Source organism: Coregonus lavaretus (assembly GCF_964263955.1).
Source record: "Coregonus lavaretus genome assembly, chromosome: 10".
NCBI classification, from domain to species: Eukaryota; Metazoa; Chordata; class Actinopteri; order Salmoniformes; family Salmonidae; genus Coregonus; species Coregonus lavaretus.
Genome location: NC_139997.1, coordinates 31,514,452 through 31,527,592, shown reverse-complemented (window position 1 = coordinate 31,527,592; position 13,141 = coordinate 31,514,452). Strand labels below are relative to the sequence as shown.

At 44.7% G+C, this 13,141-nt stretch overlaps 1 pseudogene across 1 annotated transcript in view; it reads right to left on the bottom strand.

Annotated features, from left to right (window-relative positions):
* The window catches only part of LOC311136179 (vacuole membrane protein 1-like), a 108,243-nt pseudogene that overhangs the window by 43,864 nt on the left and 51,238 nt on the right, over window positions 1-13,141 (bottom strand). The window contains exons 7-8 of the transcript XR_014615428.1: window positions 12,144-12,354; window positions 6,973-7,104 (exon numbers count right to left, since the gene is read on the bottom strand). The product of XR_014615428.1 is annotated as a vacuole membrane protein 1-like (transcript). The remainder of the gene's footprint in view (window positions 1-6,972; window positions 7,105-12,143; window positions 12,355-13,141) is intronic.

Genomic DNA, 13,141 nt, shown 5'->3' with positions numbered 1-13,141 from the left:
AATGAAAAATGAAATGTCAATACTTTTGAACTAAAAACACACTGGGGGTAATGTGTGACCTCATGTTGAGGGTATTGTCTCATTTATATGTATAGATTTGTATTTATTACTGCTAAAAGTACATACAGACTTCTATTAATTGGACTCTAAAAATATATTCTGTAGATATTGATTGTCCCAAGGCTGAAACATTTAATTTGTTTGATATGAATTGATAGAAATATGGGTGTTGTAAACTGCATATTTAATACTTCATCCCTTTTATTATAAAACAACAAATCTTTCCTTTGATATAAAATGTAAAATACATTTGAATTGTGAGCAAAACATTCAGTCTAATTGAAGGAATATTTAGGAACATGTTTTACCTCTCTAAACAATATGTTAAGCTCCAACCAGAGAACTTAATGTAGTTATTAGAATGGTATTTCCTATTTGACTGGTATGATCTGTACATGAGGTGGTATGCATGTAAAAAAATATCAAACTAGAACAAAATGTTTATTTTTTTAGGAGGAATGACGGGAATCATTCACTACCTTTTAGTATCAGGTCATCTCTCAGGCTAAATCTGATATGAGGCATAAACCTTAAAATCAACTCTTAACTGATCCAGAACTCAAACTGCCATCTTTCAGATGACTGTAGTTACCATATTACTACTGGTTAATGGTTTTTATTTCATCCGTTTAATTGCTATAATTATTTTTGATATTAAAACTGCCCTCAAATCAGACAGGACGTGCCCCCCTGCATGAGCAATTTCCTCATCCAAATCATCAAGTTCTACAAGAAATTGATAAAACATCAATGCATTATGAAAAGTGCTTATTCACAATAAACTAAACATTAACACAACCTAAATGTATGGGGTAAAATGTTTATCTATAGGACTTTCACCTTTGTTTCACACACTTACCAGTCAATTTAAACTTGAGAGGTTGAACTTGACTGGGGGAGGGTAGTAAGATATGAGCATGCCAAATATGGTCAACAAAGCAGTAGAGTAATGGTGCCATTTTTTCAAGGGCAGGAGCCGGCCCACAGGAAATGTGGGGTAGAATAAAAGAAGGCGGGCCCAACTGACATCCACTCTGATTGGCTCACATTTTGAAATTCTCCCTCAGATTTGATCCAATCACAAGAGCTTTCCACAAGGATAAGCCTGCTTCTCTAATTCTAGCCTTCTGTTCCAGATTCTTTATTCCTTTTTTTTTTTTTTTTTTTTTTTATTGGGAGACGGAGCTGGTTGTCTTGGGGGAAGGAATGTGTATGTGGCAGCAGGTAACGTTGGGCCAGTAACCGAAAGGTCGCTGGTTCGAATCTCCAAGCCTACTAGGTGAAAAATCTGTCTGTGCCCTTGAGCAAGGCACTTAACCCTAATTGCTCCTGTAAGTCGCTCTGGATAAGAGCGTCTGCTAAATGACTAAAATGTACATGTTTACAGCTGAACCACTCTGGACCGTCTGTTGACCACAAACACCTGACAACCGTAGAGGATTTATGTTTCAATAACTAATAACTGTTAGGAAAACAAGCACCGTTTAGTCATTTATTAGATTACATGATATTTGCATTGGTATTGTTTACCAAGTTAGTAGAGTTCTGGATTTCCCCTCACTTGACTGGTATGGATGAGTGAAAGGAAAATTGCTACCTCACAACCGAATGAAGTGAAGGTCCCAATGGGCAGGGATATCGTGTGTATACACGTGACGTTGTGATTTGCTAGAGGGACTCCCCGTGTGTGTACCTTCTGGACCACAAAATTGTCTATCTTACATGACCAGTATTCAGAAATCCAGACACCACACAACGTGTATTGTATGCAGCTCATGGAAAATCACCACCTTGGCCAGGCTTCCACCCATGGCTGCTTCCCTCCCGCCCCCGTCACTGCACGACGTGCTGTTCCCCAGGGCAGGGCTTACCAGCAATTACATTTTGGAGATCTTGTCAAGGGTGCAGGGTCATTAAAACCATGGGAGCATGGCTCCAGCCTTTTGCTCTCCGTATCTTTACTCAGCACTCTGTACCACTACGCCCCCACATCAAGATAATACCTACAGTGTGAAGTAAAAATCACATGTTTGATCTGCCATTTATATGTTAAGGCTATTACAGTTAGTGGCCCCAGTAACAGCTATGGAGTTTGCTTCTTATTTTTCTCTCTAAATGTATCCAAAAATACATTACCCATCTTTAGGGTAGTGTCTAAAGGTACAGTAGCTGGTCTCCCAAGGTAGGGTGACTGTCAGGGACCTCTTAGTAATGAAATGATGTCAAACACGATGATTACATGGAATCCAGGTTCTAAGAATTTGAATGACATTAAATTATCAGAGCCTATCTGAACACATTCTATATTTACTGTTATGGAAAATGTCCACACAAAGGGGACCAATGAGCACTATGTTTAACATAAATAGTTTGAATACCAACGGTTACCGTTGCCAGAGAGATGACGAGAGATTGACGCAAATAGGCAGCCCAGTGGGAAAAAAGGAAACACTCCACACATGTAATGATATAGCAACCCCTATTCTAAATTGTGGGACTCTGTTTATATAAACAAACCAGCCCACGCCATGTTTATGATAACTATTTGCTCTGATATCAATTTATACAATATATGCATGACTCATTGTACTGATGCAAATACGTACTCTAGAATATAAATGTATGGCTTATGATGAACTAAAAGGTTTGAAAACATGTAGGTGTTTGGATAATTAATTATTGTGCTTTTCTGAAGACTTTTGTAGACGTGATTGGGGTTAAGGCAGCGTTTCCCAAACTCGGTCCTGGGGAGCCAAGGGGTGAAGGTTTGGTTTTTTCCCTAGCACTACACAGCTGATTCAAATAATCAACTAATCATCAAGCTTTGATTATTTGAATCAGCTGTGTAGTGCTAGGGCAAAAACCAAAACGTGCACACCTTGGGGTCCCCAGGATGGAGTTTGGGAAATGCTGGGGTAAGGAGTTCAAAAACGTCAAAAATAGGCAGACGACAAAGCAAAGTTAAGTGTCAGTTAAGGAAAAATTTATGCATAGCCTATACACAGGTCAACACCCACGCACAGTTTCTCTCTCTTTCTTTCTCTCTCTTTTTTTCTGAATGAAACTCTTTCACACACAGAGAGACGAGGACACACATCTCCAGAGCGGAGCGGCGCGGCGCAAGGCGAGGCGAGCCGAGCCCCGACGGAGAGATCGCTCAAATTCATCTTATTAACTCCTCACAAGCCTGTTCCCCCTCTCTCTCTTTCACACACACACCACACACAGGCATACACACAGGCAGCAGAGTGATTAAGGCTCCTGACGCAACCCAACCCAATCCCAGCCCCCTACAAAATTCAAATCTATCAACCCCACCAAAAAACGGCCCGAGTCCACGTTGACAAATTCTTTAACAAGCTGTGGTTGAAGGGAAGCTGGTTTTACTCTGACTCACCCCCTCCTTTCAAACAGTTTACTGGAAATAAAGGGTGAGGAGGAGGGAGGGGGCACTTTCAGAGAAGTCACGTGACGGGTCTGGACAAACCACAGCACAGAGAGCCTTTGAGTGGAGTGTAGTAGGCCAAGGAGAGGCAAGGGGGTGGGGGGGGGGGAGAATGGCTCTTATTCGGGTTGCAGGAGATACGATCCTGGGAGTTGGCAATCAAGAATTCACAGCGCTGGTAAACCCCTTCCATGCCGGCCAAACACTTAAAAACACAAAACACTTCAGGGAAACCACTGAATCACCAGGCTACCTTTAATTATAGAATGGAAATGCATATAAAAATAACTTTTGGGATGAGGATTCCAGGATTAGTTTTCAGAAACATAAGTATCATCCAAATGTTCCATTTCTGTATGATTTTTAATTTTTTTTAATCAATGCTGACATCAACGTCTGGACCTGCTTAGTAAAGTCATGACTTCATCCTTCTTGAATAGCCGTCTTGAAGGGGGGAAAACCGTGTTCTTCTGCCGTCACTCATATGAGCTTGCGGCAGGAAGTTGGCACGTGCACGTTCTGAGAAATGCCACTGGGTTTAAGTCAAGCTCCTGGCACATTGACACCCCTATGACCTCAGAGTAAGAGAGGAGAGAGTCAGCATCTCCAACCTGCTGTGGAGCCCAAAGACACGTCACACTCATAAATCATCCCTGTTTAACCATTTACTCTCCGCAAACATACAAACTCAACACATCCGATCACACACTTTCTCTCCCATGTTACCATTCAATCACCTCTCGAGTTTCTATAATTGCTATTCTAACCTTGGTTAAAATAACGATTCAATATGAATCCACCGAAACGAGATGTTGATAATCGCTGTGATGTCTTCTCTTAAAAATGTATAGTATAATGAGCATGTGACGCAATAAGCGGCGTCTCTCGCTCTCGGCCAGTGAAAGAATGCCCCCCCCCCGTTGTAGGTGATAGATGGAGGGGGAAGAAAGGAAAGAAAGGCTTCCGACTCATGCAGCTCCTCCGTGGTGTAAGCAACCTGCTGCTGTCCCCACACACACACAGACACACACACACAGTCACCCGGTGAAAGATATCAGGGAGGGAGAGAGAGAGAGACCGAGAGAGAGAAAGGGAGGGATATCAACAGAAATAGAGTGTGTGTGACGGAGGCAAAGTGAGAGAGAGCGGTAGAGGGAGAGTGAAAGAGCCTCAGAGTACTAATTCAGACCCAGCAGCCCTGAGGCAGCAGCTCTGTGGTGGGTGACATGTGTTCAAACCTTCTCTCTGAGGATGCGAAACCAACAACCAACAAGTGTTCCCTGATACCTCGGACACGTCAAAGCTACGGCGGAGAAAATGAAGAAGAAACGACAAGAACGAATCAGAGCGACCAAGATGAATGCATCGACAGACGAAATGCGGCTCTCCACGATGGTGCGTCACACATTCCCTCTCTTTTCCTCTCCTCGCCTTCTCTCTTCCACTTGGTTGGTTCGTTCTGGTGGAGATCCGAGCGGGACTTTATCGGTGTCGGATGATCACTCAACCACTCGATCAGTTCCACCAGTGTCTGTCACACCCTGCTGATCCACCGGATTAAAACACATTGAATCAACGTCATACAGAATGTCAATGAACCTGACGTTGAACGTCAAAGTTATTTTGTTATACTGGCACAAAGTAATCAATGTACAGTTTTGTGTGAGCCTATAGAAATCTATTGAGACCAGATAAAGACTCATTAAAACACATTAATTAACCCTTAAAGCACCTCAATACACATCAATCGCTATTTGACCTAAAAGTCTGATTTAAATTTGAATAGAACAAACCTTTGGTTAGTCTATATCAGCACGTAAAGGAGAACAGGGTCCTTTTTTTGGCATTGGCTTCTCCAAACCATTTGCCTAACTACAGTAACTGCCTAAAGCCCTCAAACTCAATACTGGACCTTGAAGCCAGTTCCACTGCATTTTTTCATTGTTCCCCTCTAAATCAGGGACCGATTTAGACCTGGGACACCAGCTGTGTGCAATTAATTATCAGGTAGAACAGAAAACCAGCAGGCTCCAGACCTCGTAGGGTAAGAGTTGTATACCCCTGGCCTAAAAGCTGGTTTATACTTTGTCTATGTGTCACTGGTCAAAACAACATTTAATTTATACTCCAGTGGAATGTCTGTAGATCGCCTATGCGACTGTCAGTTTCCTTGTCGCAGACAGATGAAAAAAGTTTAACTTTGACCCTGTCGCTGCGTCCGTTGTCATGATTACCTGACTGAGCCAGCAACAAGACAGTGCCAAAGTTCTAAAATTATCCGGAAGAATGCCATACTTTTATATCGTCCCAACCGTAAGCTATCTTCTGTAATTAGCACGACATTAACTTGTAAATAATTATCTTGTGAGTTTATTTTCCTGTAATAATTTTTACAAAATTGCTAAAGTTAAGACATTGTCAGCTATGATATGTTCATTATTTGAACAGGCTATACAGCTAATGTTAGCTAGCTAGCTAACAAGCTAGAAACTAACCAAAACATTGTTTAGAAAGTTGCTTTTAGTTGCCTGATTTTCTAGATTTACATATACTAAATTCATTTTTAAACGGATGGGTTTATTGGGGATAAAATACACCAGTTATGCTATTTTGGACCACCAGGCTGCTGATGTCATGCAGCCTGTCATTTCTTTGTTTATACCTTTTCATAACGACAAGTTTGATGTAGGACGACAATAGAATGTTTGTGATGTCACTGCGACTGTCTACAGACATGTCGATAGACGAAGTATAAACCAGCCTTGACCGTTTGATCTGTATTGTGTTGAAAAGCGGATACACTCAGAGAAGACAGGTTAAAATTAGGGAGGCACAGAGCAACTGACAATTTTTTTTCTCCCATTCTTTCATTCATGTTTTTAAGTGGGCTGGAAAATAATATTTTGAAATGAAAAATACTGTTTGTCATGGCATTAAGAAAGGCTTTGCCCAATGACATTGCATTGCTACCCACTTAGTCTGAGCAGAGCATTGTGAAAGACAGCAGCACATGACTGCTCCAGGCCTGAGGTGGGGCACTGGGAATGGGTGAGCTAATGTGTGTGTCTGTGTGTGTGTACGGGCGTGCATGTGTGCATGCATGTGCATACACATCCAAGAGTTGTCCAAGAGTTTTTACTACACATGTATACACTCTGAACGTTTAGTTTCACCAAAGTTGCACAAAGGTTGATAGAAAATGACGAGAGAAGGCAGAAGAAACAGAGTGAGACCTGGAGGACAGTAGTGGCAAAACAGGTAGAGCATGAGCAGTGAGAAGAGAAAGAGGGAGAAGGAGAGAAAGCAGAGATAGAGAGGGGAGTCCGGAGGAGAGATGGAACGGGTGTAAGCCCGTCTCAGAGAAGAGAGACAGAAAAGGAAAGAAGAGTAGAGAGACGTGTGGTAAGGGTGAGAGAGAGGGAAGACAACAAATACAGATCGAGGTTGGAATAAGGGTGAAAGGTTACCTGTGGAGCCTCTGCCTGCTCCAGCAACTCTCCAAACTCTTCGTAGTCTTCATCATCAGGGTCTGCTCCGGACAGCCTCGCTGCCTGCGCCATGAAGTAGGGGGGCAGCTCCCCAATGGCCGTGCCCGCTCCCTACACACACAAACACACAAAGGAGAAAAGGCCATATGTGAGAAAGGACCAAGCAACACTTCACAATTCACCATGTACAACACACACCTACAATACTGGCAGTAATTCTCACATGATTTAAAAAATCTCTTTCAAAATTCCACGGGTTTTCACAGGCTTTCAGTTATAAGCCTGCATCACTCCGTGATTTCCGGAGCCGAATTGTGAAGAAAAAACTGAAGAGATTTGAGTGAAACAAATCCTCTATCAGGCAGGTTCAGTGGGTTCATACCTCCAGGAACACGAGGATGAGGGAGCGCAGAGAAATAGACTTAATTAACACAATGAAAAACCTTCAGAGAAACCGAGTGCTTTGGAATTGCTCATAGCTCATTATGGTAATGTTTCCAGGCACAGATAAACTTGTTAGAAGCGGTGGGGTGAGGGAGGTGAGGAGGGAGAGAGGTGAGGAGGGACGTTTTGGGGTGGGTAGCATGGGTGAGGGAGGGAGGGAGGGGGGAGGTTTTGGGGTGGATGGGTGATGGAGGGGAGGAGGGAGGTTATGGGGTGAGGAAGGGAGGGAGGGTAGGGTGTGGGAGGGGAAGGACGGGTGGGGTGACGGAGGGAGAGGTTGGGGTGAGGGAGAGGTGGGTGAGGGATGGGTGAGGGGGTACTTAATCTGGACATCGTGTTCCATGTCAACACAGCAGTCTTTGATGAAACCTGCCAGTTTGCTCATAATGCAGACGTGCCCTAATCTCCAGGGCAGCTGTTTCATTCACTGTACTGCACTACTGTGTGTGTGTGCCAACCTTCTGCCACCTGCGGCACATTTTTTTAAGTGGACACACCACTGTGCCCTTACCGCATAATTACTCTCTGGTGTGGGCACGGCTTGCCAGCTAAACAAACCATGAACCTGCTGTACTGAAATCGGAGTCTTCCTGGTAAAATAGAAGAGGAATGAATGAGGAAAATCACACTTATCCTGGCGTAACTAAAACTATGGTTGTAGAATACACCTGACCTGACTGAACCCTCAGCACTGGAGAGCACTCAACTCTTAATGAGGCGTTATGAAGTTCACACACACAGAGACACACACACTACAGGTGATGATGATAACCCCCTGGTAAAACGCTACAGGTGCTGTAGCTTTCAGTTGAGGTGAGATGGGGTGGGCCTTGCAGACGGTCTCTCCAGCAGGCCTGGTCTGGCGCCGTGGATGTAGCCAGAGCAGATACCAGCACAAATCAGCCACCACACACACTTCCTGATCCAGCTACCAACCCACACACACAACAGATCGAGTAGACTGGCATCACCACAGAATACATGATCATTCTTTTTTTTTTTTTTTTTTTTTTTTTTTTTTTAATGGAGCGGCTGCCTTCCATTGGCTTAGAGCTCCTTTTTATACATTTCAGTCATTTAGCAGACGCTCTTATCCAGAGCGACTTACAGTTAGTGCATACATTATTTTTATTTTTTTCATACCCCCCGTGGGAATCAAACCCACAACCCTGGCGTTGCAAACGCCATGCTGAGCTACATCCCTGCCAGCCATTCCCTCCCCTACCCTGGACGACGCTGGGCCAATTGTGCGCCGCCACATGGGTCTCCCGGTCGCGGCCGGCTACGACAGAGCCTGGATTCGAACCAGGATCTCTAGTGGCACAGCTAGCACTGCGAAGCAGTGCCTTAGACCACTGCGCCACTCGGGAGGCGCAGTGGTCGGGAGGCCATATACAGTGGGGAGAACAAGTATTTGATACACTGCCGATTTTGCAGGTTTTCCTACTTACAAAGCATGTAGAGGTCTGTAATTTTTATCATAGGTACACTTCAACTGTGAGAGACGGAATCTAAAACAAAAATCCAGAAAATCACATTGTATGATTTGTAAGTAATTAATTTGCATTTTATTGCATGACATAAGTATTTGATACATCAGAAAAGCAGAACTTAATATTTGGTACAGAAACCTTTGTTTGCAATTACAGAGATCATACGTTTCCTGTAGGTCTTGACCAGGTTTGCACACACTGCAGCAGGGATTTCGGCCCACTCCTCCATACAGACCTTCTCCAGATCCTTCAGGTTTCGGGGCTGTCGCTGGGCAATACGGACTTTCAGCTCCCTCCAAAGATTTTCTATTGGGTTCAGGTCTGGAGACTGGCTAGGCCACTCCAGGACCTTGAGATGCTTCTTACGGAGCCACTCCTTAGTTGCCCTGGCTGTGTGTTTTAATTCGTTGTCATGCTGGAAGACCCAGCCACGACCCATCTTCAATGCTCTTACTGAGGGAAGGAGGTTGTTGGCCAAGATCTCGCGATACATGGCCCCATCCATCCTCCCCTCAATACGGTGCAGTCGTCCTGTCCCCTTTGCAGAAAAGCATCCCCAAAGAATGATGTTTCCACCTCCATGCTTCACGGTTGGGATGGTGTTCTTGGGGTTGTACTCATCCTTCTTCCTCCTCCAAACACGGCGAGTGGAGTTAAGACCAAAAAGCTCTATTTTTGTCTCATCAGACCACATGACCTCCTCCCATTCCTCCTCTGGATCATCCAGATGGTCATTGGCAAACTTCAGACGGGCCTGGACATGCGCTGGCTTGAGCAGGGGGACCTTGCGTGCGCTGCAGGATTTTTATCCATGACGGCGTAGTGTGTTACTAATGGTTTTCTTTGAGACTGTGGTCCCAGCTCTCTTCAGGTCATTGACCAGGTCCTGCCATGTAGTTCTGGGCTGATCCCTCACCTTCCTCATGATCATTGATGCCCCACGAGGTGAGATCTTGCATGGAGCCCCAGACCGAGGGTGATTGACCGTCATCTTGAACTTCTTCAATTTTCTAATAATTGCGCCAACAGTTGTTGCCTTCTCACCAAGCTGCTTGCCTATTGTCCTGTAGCCCATCCCAGCCTTGTGCAGGTCTACAATTTTATCCCTGATGTCCTTACACAGCTCTCTGGTCTTGGCCATTGTGGAGAGGTTGGAGTCTGTTTGATTGAGTGTGTGGACAGGTGTCTTTTATACAGGTAACGAGTTCAAACAGGTGCAGTTAATACAGGTAATGAGTGGAGAACAGGAGGGCTTCTTAAAGAAAAACTAACAGGACTGTGAGAGACTGAATTCTTACTGGTTGGTAGGTGATCAAATACTTATGTCATGCAATAAAATGCAAAAATTAATTACTTAAAAATCATACAATGTGATTTTCTGGATTTTTGTTTTAGATTCCGTCTCTCACAGTTGAAGTGTACCTATGATAAAAATTACAGACCTCTACATGCTTTGTAAGTAGGAAAACCTGCAAAATCGGCAGTGTATGAAATACTTGTTCTCCCCACTGTAGGTCCAGTCCAATGTTCAAATGTGATGCTCCGATTATGTACAGTATCTGTGAATACACTACAACTCATCAATATCCAATCTTATGACGCGTGTGTGTGTGTCTGTCTCTGTTCCTGTGTGTGTTAAGCTATTGTGACACAAACAATAAGGAAGTCACGAGCTCTCTGTCCCTCTGAGTAGAGTACAAGGGGCCGGGTAAAGGGGAGCCAGCCCAGCGGAAAGCAACTCTGTTGAGGGGAAAGGCCCCCAGCAGCAGCAGTAGTAGCAGCAGCAGCAGCAGTAGCAGTAGTAGTAGTAGCAGCAGAAGTAGCAGCAGTAGTAGCAGCAGCAGTAGCAGTAGTAGAAGCAGCAGCAGTAGTAGCAGCAGTAGTAGCAGCAGCAGTAGTAGCAGCAGTAGTAGCAGCAGTAGTAGCAGCAGCAGTAGCAGCAGTAGTAGCAGCAGCAGCAGTAGTAGCAGCAGCAGTAGCAGTAGCAGCAGCAGTAGCAGCAGTAGTAGCAGCAGCAGTAGCAGTAGCAGCAGCAGTAGCAGTAGTAGCAGCAGTAGCAGCAGTAGTAGCAGCAGCAGCAGTAACAGCAGCAGCAGTAGTAGCAGCAGCAGTAGTAGTAGAAGCAGCAGCAGTAATACTCTGTTCCCCACGCCCAGTAACATGTGAAATGTGCTCTAGACCAGAGTAAGATAATAGCTTCCATTTCTAATTTTCTGTCAGCTTAGAGGAAAATGTAAAATACCTCAGTTCACCACAGGTCATAGAGATGAGTTCTCTATTCTCAGAGCTCTCTGTCTGTTAACCATCAGTGTTTCTCAGTATTGACAGTTATACACAGAGGGAAGCACTGAAAAAGGGCCTGACGCTGCTTGACCGCGGGTAAAAGAGCTGAGAAATTCAGGAACAGTACTGCTGATCATCAGTTGGAAGCTGATACCATAGAAATATAATCTCATTGTAGTTCTGTGGCTGATACAGACAGTTACCAGTTAGAGATATGGCTGAGTCATTGTAGTGGTCACCATAGCCACCAGGCTTCCAGAGTCAGAATACACCCAGAATATCTGGTGCAGGCATACCCTCTACCTGTGCCAGGGGCTGGCTCTTGCTCCAGTATGTGCGACAGTGGTGTGTGTGTGACAGTGATGAAGGATTGTCAACTATCAGTCTCAAGTACCCAGTACCTAACCACATGGCTAGGTTTGGTTAGAGGTGTTAAACCACCTGAAATTCACCCTAAAAGGCTGGGGTTTAGACTGTGTGTCTATGTGCCATGGACTGTCCAGTAGACTGTGTGTCTATGTGCCATGGACTGTCCAGTTGACTGTGTGTCTATGTGCCATGGACTGTCCAGTAGACTGTGTGTCTATGTGCCATGGACTGTCCAGTTGACTGTGTGTCTATGTGCCATGGACTGTCCAGTAGACTGTGTGTCTATGTGCCATGGACTGTCCAGTAGACTGTGTGTCTATGTGCCATGGACTGTCCAGTTGACTGTGTGTCTATGTGCCATGGACTGTCCAGTAGACTGTGTGTCTATGTGCCATGGACTGTCCAGTTGACTGTGTGTCTATGTGCCATGGACTGTCCAGTAGACTGTGTGTCTATGTGCCATGGACTGTCCAGTTGACTGTGTGTCTATGTGCCATGGACTATCCAGTAGACTGTGTGTTAACCGTGCGTAGGCTACAAGTACAGTTACAGTAGACTCACCCACATGCAGGCTTCTAGGCGGACCTTGGAGACGATTGTCCAGAGGGAGAAGCCTCCCTGTACAGCTGCTGCTGCTGCCCCCGCCGGCCTCCGTCTCCCCCAACAGGACCTCCTTCTGGGGGCAGATGATCTGCTCTGGTTAGGGGGGCTCCGGGAAGTCCACTGAACCACATTCATACGCTGCAAGGGTCACTGACGCTATGTGTGGACCCTGAAAGACAGAGAGACAGAGGGGGAGAGAGAGAGAAAGAGAGAGGTTGAAAGAGAGGAAGTGGAGAGTGGGAGGTCAGTTGTACATCAACAGCATTGTTGGAATTTATGACTCAACGGAAGCTTTCAGAAGACCCCTGGCATCATTTGCATTAAAAGAGGGAAGAACTCTTATGGAAATAGTTCATATAAAAAATTGGTGTAGGCCTATGCATAATAGTACCTATTTGAATGGTCATGACAACTTTATTTTATTTTTAAAACTACTCCTCTGCCTTTCTTTGTATGATCAGAACATAAATTTGCATGGCTTGCCTGTCTCCTCTTTACCTTCCAGCCATTCGATCCATATGATTCAGATGGGGGGATTTATAAATGAGTTCTGAGTAATAAGGGATAAAGGGCAAACGACTGCAGAGAAACCTCCATGTAAAAGATAAGTGAATACAAGCTGCGTGTTGAGGTAAAACAGAGGTGAGGGACAAAGGGTTTGAGGCCTAGAGCTAAAAAAATAGTCAAAACTCCCTTACTGAAACATCAAAGCACTGAAACAAAAGCTTGGGACAAGAAACCGTTACACACACACACACACACACACTGAGAGCTGCACCTGTGACAAAGCGCGCCAAAGACAGAAGACTCCGTGACTTCAGAGAACATCACTAGTGTTTTCCATTCATAGTGCAGTCTGATAACATTTCCTCCCCATGGCCCCTTGGGTGACACTACACTAATACAACCAATACTGAAATGACATGGCAGCAACGAAGCGTCGGTCGGTTGCCCCA